The following is an 8364-nucleotide window of genomic DNA, read 5'->3' on the forward strand; positions in this document are numbered from 1 at the left end:
TCACCCAGTCACTGTGTTAATCCATTCCTCCCGAGGTCTTCCTCTCCTGTGCTGTCCTTCCACTCTTCTAAGCATAATGTCCTTCTCCAAGGACTAGTCCCTCCTGGCCACGTGCCCAAAGACTTTGAGATAGGGCTTCAGAATCCTTGCCTCCCAGGGGCAGCTTGGTTTCACCCTTTTTAGGACAGACTTATTTGCTCTCTTGGCCATCCATGGTATGTTTAATACTCTTCTCCAGCATCACAACTCAAAGGCATCAGTTCTTCTTCTGTCATCCTTATCCATTACCAGCTCTCTGATGCATAGCAACTGATTTGGAAGACCATGGCCTGGATCGGGTACACCTTAGTCTCTAGACTGACCTCATTGCTCTTTATCACTTTGGAGAGGTCCCTGATAGCAGATAATAGATTGTTGTTGTTCTTAGGTGCCGTCGATTCACCTGTGACTCATAGCAACCATGCACAATAACCCTAAACCCTGCTCTCTCCTATGCCAATTTTACTGTTTCTGACACCTTACCCCCATTACCCTAGTCACTGAATCAATCCATCTCATCGAGAGGCTTCCTCTCTTGTGCTGGCCCTACACCCTCCCAAGCATAATGTTCTTCTCCCAGGACTGGTCCTTCCTTGCAACATGTCCAAAGTAGGTCAGATGAAGCTTCAGAATCTTTGCCTCCAAGGAGCAGTCTGGCTTCAGCGTCTCTAGGATGAACTTGTTTGTTCTCTTAGCAGCCCATGGTATATTCAATACTCTTTTTCCAGCACCGTAGCTCAAAGGCTTCAGTTCTCCTTTTGTCATCCCTAGTCATTGTTCAGGTCTCTGATGCATAACAAGTAATTGAAAAGACTGTTGCTGAGACCAGGCACACCTTAGTCTCTGGAGTGACATCATTGCTCTTCAGTACTGTGGGAAAGCAGGCTTTCCCAATGCAATTCTTTTAATTTCCTGGCTGCTGATACCAATAGTTGATTGTGGAGCCAAGCAAACTAAAGCTGTTAACAATCTCAATCTCCTCACCCTCTATCATGATGCTGCCTTGATGTTGATCTTCAATCCATATTGAAGGCTGCATTCTGTGACCTTCTGCAGCAAGCACTTCAGGTCCTCCTCAGTTTGTCTTCTGCATAATACAGATTATTGATGAGCCTTCCTACTATCCTGATGCTACGTTCCTCCTCATAGAGCTCAGCCTCCCCGATGATCAGTTCTGCAAATAGGTTGAAATGGTAGGCAGGTTGGCAGGTAGGCAGGTAGGTAGGTAGGTAGGTAGATAGATAGATAGATGGATGAGTAGGTATGCAGGTAAGTAGGTAGGTAGGTAGATAGATCGATAGGACAAGAAAAAGAAAGAGGATCTAGGATCTAGGCCCTGAATGCAAATAATAGTATAAAGTAGGTAACATAAACTCATGATTTAGAGTCATGAGCTGAGAATTTGATATTACATCCTGTAGGTAACTGGGGAGCTGTTAAAAAAATAAGTCCATTTACAAAAGAAAGGCAGTAGAAAATGAATAGAAGCCAATCCTCTATTGTGTGTTTCCATCATTTCCTTCACAAAACAGACAAGACAGAGCAAAAACAGGAGGAGAGAAATACTTGGACTGGAAAGACAAGAAAGAAGTAATGTCAGTGTGTAACCTTGATTCCTTGCTATGATTTTCTGATATCTTTCTGGAGATTTTCCTTTTAGAAGGGAAAGAATGTCACAGAAAGAAATATAATGCTGGAGATTGGGAACAATTGGGAATGATAACCAAGGCAAAAAAGTTGTTCAAAGAATTCCGAATTAACCTGACTGGCTAAAGATCATAGACTAAAGTTATGATTTATTTGTCAAGTGCCCTAATGGGGTCAGTGCTGTTTATATGGGGTGTGTATGTATCCTTTTTTTTTTCCCCCTTAAGATCCTTGAATCTATTACTAATTGGCTGGAAAAATTTAAGAGAAATATCCCTGAGATTTATCAGAGATCTGATAATATTAAATCACCTTTTAAAATACCAGTTTATTAGCACTCAGAGGAGGACAGCATACTGGGTAATCTTGATTCTGTGCCATGTGTTTCCTATCAGATTAATCGGATTCCATTCCAGAAGGGACTGAGAAACAATTGATGTCGCCTGCAAATACTGTTTGGCATGGCATCCCCTGAAAAACTACAAAAGTACTGGATCTTGTGATGGTTGATTAAAGAACTAGTTGTAGAACTGCATCTCCAGAGGAAACGATCAGTATTTCCTCGCCAGCCTTTGTACTGAGATGGCCTCCAGTGTGTGATATTGTGTGTCACACACTGAGCATTTCATCATTGGTCTGTGTTTTAGAACTTGCTCAATAAATATTTGAGTAACGCCAGCTGATAGGGAGGGGTTAGTGTTTCAGATGTGGCCAGACACAAACCAAATGAAATTTGGTAGTGTAATCATTTCTTTTGTTGCCATAACAAATTATCATAAGCTCATTGGCATAAAACAGGCCAGTATTGTAGTGCTGTAGGTCAGAAGTCTGACACAAGTCTCACTGGGCTAAGTTCAGGGTGTAGACAGGGTTATACTAGAGCATCCTTCCCATTGCCTTTTTCAGCCTCTAGATGCCACCCACATCCCTTGGCTCCTGGCCTCTTTCTTCCATCTTTCAAGCCAACAGCAAAGCCTCTTTCTGAACCTCCTTCTCTTACCACATTTCTTTCTCTTTGTGACCATCTTCCACTTTTAAAAGGACTCTGGTGACTATATTGTACCCACCTAGATATTTCAGGGTAACCTGCACATCCCAAGATGTTAATCACATCTTCAAAGACTCTTACCACGCCAAGTCTCATAGTCGTAGATTCCAGGGATGAAGGACATCTTTGATGGACAGTATTCTTATGAGTAAGTCTAGGCATAGTTCATCTCCAAGCAAATTCACTGGAGTTTCTCTTAGTGAATATTATTTAAGAAAGAATGAAAAAAAAAGTTCCGAGCATCATGGTCTTTGATTCAGCAGATCTCCTGGGCTTAGAAATAATTGCTATATAACCTCAAGGGAGTTCTGGTAGCTTAGTCAGTAAGGAGTTGCGCTATTAACCTTAAAACAGCCAGTTCAAATCCACCAGCAGCTCCATGAGTAAATGACAGCAACTTGCTCTGTGATTTAGAGCCACCACACCAGCTGGAGGGTCAGCTCTGAGTGAGTTCTGACCATGGCAGTGAAGAGAGAGCATGCACAAGGAATGCTAGAAGTCCCAGCAGAACCAAGGGAGGGCAGAGTTTGCTTCACTGATACAATGTAGACTAAGTGTTCCTGGTGCTTTACTGGGACTACCCTAGTCTTACCCACTGCTGTGGAGTTGATTCTGTCTTATGGTAGCTATCTAGGACAGAGTTGAACTGCCCCCATAGTTCCCATGGAACTTAATGGACACAGGTGGCCATATCTTTGTCTGGGAGCGACTGATTGGATTGAACTGCTCCAGATCTTTCCGTTAGCAGCTGCAAGATTAACTACGACACTACCAGGGCTTGTCTCAATTAGTCTTGGACAAACAAAATTTGCCATTCATTTTATGAAGAAGGGATGGTACTTGGCAGTGGCTAGAATTTTACAGAAGTGCAATTATGTGCTGAATAATGTCTGTTCAGGCGGCGTCCTACCACAAATATATACTGGTCCCCTAAGGTTATAACAGCATTCAGAAGTCTCATTGGATAGCAGTAGCGTATTTAATAGCTTCTACACATAACACATTTATCCCATCTCATGTCTCTTATATACAAAGTGATTGCGCTGCTGAGCGTATAGTGGATGTTGTTGTTAGGAGCTAGCAAGATGACTATGAATCATAGCGACCCTATGAACAACAATTCTGAACCTTGCTGGGCACCGTTCTCATCATCACCGATCTTTCAAATGTTTGACCCCATTGTCACAGTCACTGTGCCAGTACCTTTTGTTGAAGGTCTTCATCTCTTCCTCGGACCCTCCACTTTCCCCGTCATGTTATTTATTTCCATGGACCGGCGCCTCATAACGACATGCCCAGAGTACGTGAGATGAAGTTGCACCATCCTTTCCTCTGAGGGGCAATCTGTGTGTCCTCAAAGACAGACTGGTTTATTCTTTTGGAAGTCCATGAGAGAATCAGTCAAAGAAACTGATTGTTCTGTCATCCTGTTCTCTCCTGCTTCTGCGTTTTTGACATCTTTGCCATGGGCTAGGGCTTCAAAGTTCCGTCCCATTTTATCTCTTATGATCTTAATGGTTTTGGCTTTTACCCCTAGGTCTCTGATCCACCTTGAATTGGTTTTTGTGTATGGTGTGAGATGTGGATCCAGTTGCAGTTTTCTGCAGGTCAGTGTCCAGTTTTGCCAGCACCATTTTTTGAAGAGTTGTTGTTTCCTATTGAATAGGTTTTTGTGATTGTAGGTAGGTGAATTGATTTCTGGGTTTTCAATTTTATTCCATTGGTGTATGTGTCATTTTACCAGTCCCATGCTGTTTTGGTTAAAACAGCTTTATAGTAGCAGGGAGTATGATGCCCCCCCCCAATATGAAATGTTTTTGAAGATTATGAATTATTTAAAGAAAAATTCTCTTTTTTTACTACATAGTCTTTTATACTATTTTTCTTAAGTTTAAGAATGAAATTTAATAACTGTCATTTAAATTCACTTAGTGTTAATTACATTGCACATGTTTATAAACATCTTTTTAAAATTCTTTTAAAATAATTTTAATGAACATTTACAAAGAATTTTGATTTCCATTCATTCATTCACTTCTCTACCCGCCCAGCCCTCTCTCCCTGCCCCCCAGTTTGCTCCTCTCTTTCAAAAGTAAAAGAAAGACTCCCTCCCTGGTACACAATCCCCCCGTACCCCTCCCACTGCCCCAAGTACATTCTACTATGCAACCTTAATTGTGGACTCTTGTGATAACCTTAATACCCTATCATACATCGCTTTTAAATTATTCACTCCCTCATCTGTTTCAGTGCAGTATACACAATTTATCCAGTTTTTCTCAGTCTTACCCCCACCCTGATTATAAACATATCTTAACTAATTGGTTGATTTTTTTCCTTCCAGATACAAATAGGTGTGAAGTATTTTTTAAGTAAGAAGTCATTTGCCATGAGTCAATTCAGCCTTCTTTGAATAAATGTGTGGAAATGTTAGTATTGCTACTGCAATGGATTCATTGCAAAAGAAGCAATACTGTATAGTATATGATATTAGAACAGTGCTTCCAAATGTTGTCAGGCACAAAACCCCCCAGGTATATCCTCTAGGAATGCTTCTTTTTTAAAAAATATGCTCTGTAGGAGCTTGTGGCTTATCTGCTGTGGCAGGTGAAAGAAATTAGTCCGTATTTAGTGTACTGAATGTACTATCATGCACTAGCCAGAAAAATTGATTTCAACACTTGGAAAAATAACTTTTCATGAGTCCACATGTGTTAGACATTGCAGATATTAATTCTTTTAGTGTGATAAAAATGAACCATGGAAAAGAGTGAAATTAATTGTAGGGATTTGAAAAATGAGCATAATTAGATAAAATTGTCAGTGAGTTTTTGAACATGTAATTTTTTTTTTTTTTGGAACATGTAATTTTTTAAAAGCAAGAATGAATTTTTCAGCTGCCTCGAAAAAATTAGTAATTTCAATGGCTCAGTGATTGTCAGCCTTTTCTCTCTTCTCATTCTGCTAAGGAATGTAGGAAGAGAAGTTCCCAGTGGGCTTGGGAGAGTATTGGTGGTAGTGGCCTGGCTAGAGTGGGGTTCAAGCAAAATGGAGTTTGAAAGAATTGCCACTTGCTTTCTCAAAAAGTTGCAAATAGAGATACCATTTGACCCAGTAATTCCAATACTAAAGAGACCATAACCGACATCCAAGCAGATATATGTACACCCATGTTTATCGTGGCTTTGTTCACAGTAGCAAGGAGTTGGAAACAACCCAGGTGCCCATTAACAAACGAATGGATAGAGAAACTGTGGTATAGTCACACAATGGAATACTATGCTGCACTGAAAAACAAGGAACTCATGCAATATTATTCAAAATGGGTGACCCTGGAGGACATTATGCTGAGTGAACTATCTCAGTCACAAAAGGACAAATACTGCATGGTGCCACTGATGTAGAATGGGACTGACATCAGGGTTGGGGTAAGACTGAGAAAAACTGGATAAATGATGTATACTGCATTGAAACAGATGAGGGAGAGAATAACTAAAAGCAATATATGATAGGGTGTTAAGGTCATCACAAGAGTCCAGAATTAAGGTTGCATAGTGGAGTGTACTCGGGGTGGTGGGAAGGGTGCGGGGGGATTGTATACCAAAGAAGGAATTTTTCTTTTGCTTTTCAAAGAGAGGAGTGAACTGGGGGTAGGAGAGGGCTAGGCAGGGAGAAAAATGCAACAATGAATGAATGGAAATCCAAAATCTCTGTAAATGTTCATTAAAATTAATAAAATAAAATTAAAAAAAGAAAGAATTTCCACTGAGAGTTCCTGCTACATGTTGAGCACTATAGAAAATTCTGAGTCTATAAAGCAAAACTACTTTTGCTTTAAAATCAATATTGCTATTGCATTGTTTCTAGTATTTTTACATCTTCAAACAGGCAGAGCTAAGTAATGCTGTATTAGACCAGTCCTTGGAGAGGGACATCATGCCTGGGAGGGTGGAGGGCAGATGCAGGATGGGAAGACCCTCTATGAGGTGGATTGATTCAGTGACTGGGGTAATCGGGATGGGTGTGTCAGAAGCAGTGCGATTGTCACAGGACAGAGCAGAGTTTAGGGCTGTTGTACTATGGTCACTATGAGTCGCAAGGACACAACAACAACAATAACAACAGTCTCTTTTAGTCTAATAATAACCTAAAACATCTAAGGAACTCTGGTGACCTTATGGTAAGAAGCCATGCTATAATCCCAAAAGCGTGAAATCAAGGTCATTAGCTGCTCCTCAAGAGAAGGATCTGCAGTATCCTCCCAAGAGATTTACGGCTTCTGAAAGCCCCCTGGCAGGTCAGTCATGAGTTGGTCCTGTCTCAGTGACACACAACAACAAAATATTTTAAAACAAAAATAGTTGTTAAATACAGTATTTCAGTCTGGATATGTCTTTAGTTTTCTTAAAAGAACATTTTTTTTTTTTAGAAAATAAAATTGTTTTCTAATGTTTACTACATTTTGGTTCTTTGTACCATTTGTTGTTGTTGAGTGCCGTGGAGTCACAGATTACTTATCATACATCATCGAGCAACAGACCTGTGCTATCTTGTGCTATTGCATGGTGGCAGTCCATCTCATTAAGGGTCTTCCTCTCCTTTGCTGACCCTTTCCAAGCCTGATGCCTGTTTCCAAGGAGTATGTCCAAAGTATGAGAGATGATGCTTCACCATCTTTATTCAAGACATCTCTTTATTCTTTTGGCAGTCCATGGGATAGTCACTACTTCCTCCATCACCACAACTTGAAGTTATCGATTCTTCTTTTGTCATCCTTATTCATTGTCTAGCTCTCTGATGTGTAGCAGGTGATTGATAAGACCAAGGCCTGAATCAAGTGCACCTTTGACTTCAAAATGACATTGCTCTTTAGTATTTTGAAGAGGTCCCAGACCTCACACTTACCCAATGCAGTATGTCTCCTGATAAAATAGAAAAGAAAAAAAATTGCACACATTTGAATTTTTCTTTATTATTTAAATTTTTACTTAAATGTTTGAGAGAACACCAGGGAGCTCTGGTGGCCTAGTGGTAAGAAGTTTTGCTACAATCCCAAAAGACATGTGGTTCGAATCCACCAGCTGCTTTGTGGGAGAAAGATGGGTAATCTCCTCTCATGTAGTTTACAGTTTCTGAAAACCCACTGGAAGGTCAGCTGTGAGTCAGTTCCAGCTCGATGGCACAAAACAGTGACAACATGACTTTCTTTCTGGAAGTCTCTAGATTTCTAAAAGACTGCAGGATTATTTCATCCTGTTGTTGTTGTTGTTGTCGTTATGTGCCGTCGAGTCGTTTGTGACTCTTAGCGACCCTATGTACAACAGCCCTAAACCCTGCTCTATCCTCTGCCAATCTCATTGCCTCTGACATACCCATCCTGATTACCCCAGTCATTGAATCAATCCACCTCATAGAGGGTCGTCCCCTCCTGCGCTGTCCCTCCACTCTGCCCAGCATGATGTCCCTCTCTAAAGACCTGTCTCTCCTTACAACATGTCCAAAGTATGTCAGGTGAAGCCCCATAATCCTTGCCTCCAAGGAGAAGCCTGGTTTAACCCTCTCTAGGATGAATCTCTTTGTTTTCTTGGCAGTCCATGGTACATTCAATACTCTTCTCCAGCACCACAGCT

The sequence above is a fragment of the Elephantulus edwardii genome, unplaced genomic scaffold (assembly GCF_000299155.1).
Source record: "Elephantulus edwardii isolate Elephantulus edwardi_28Jun2011 unplaced genomic scaffold, EleEdw1.0 scaffold00031, whole genome shotgun sequence".
In the NCBI taxonomy this organism is placed as follows: domain Eukaryota; kingdom Metazoa; phylum Chordata; class Mammalia; order Macroscelidea; family Macroscelididae; genus Elephantulus; species Elephantulus edwardii.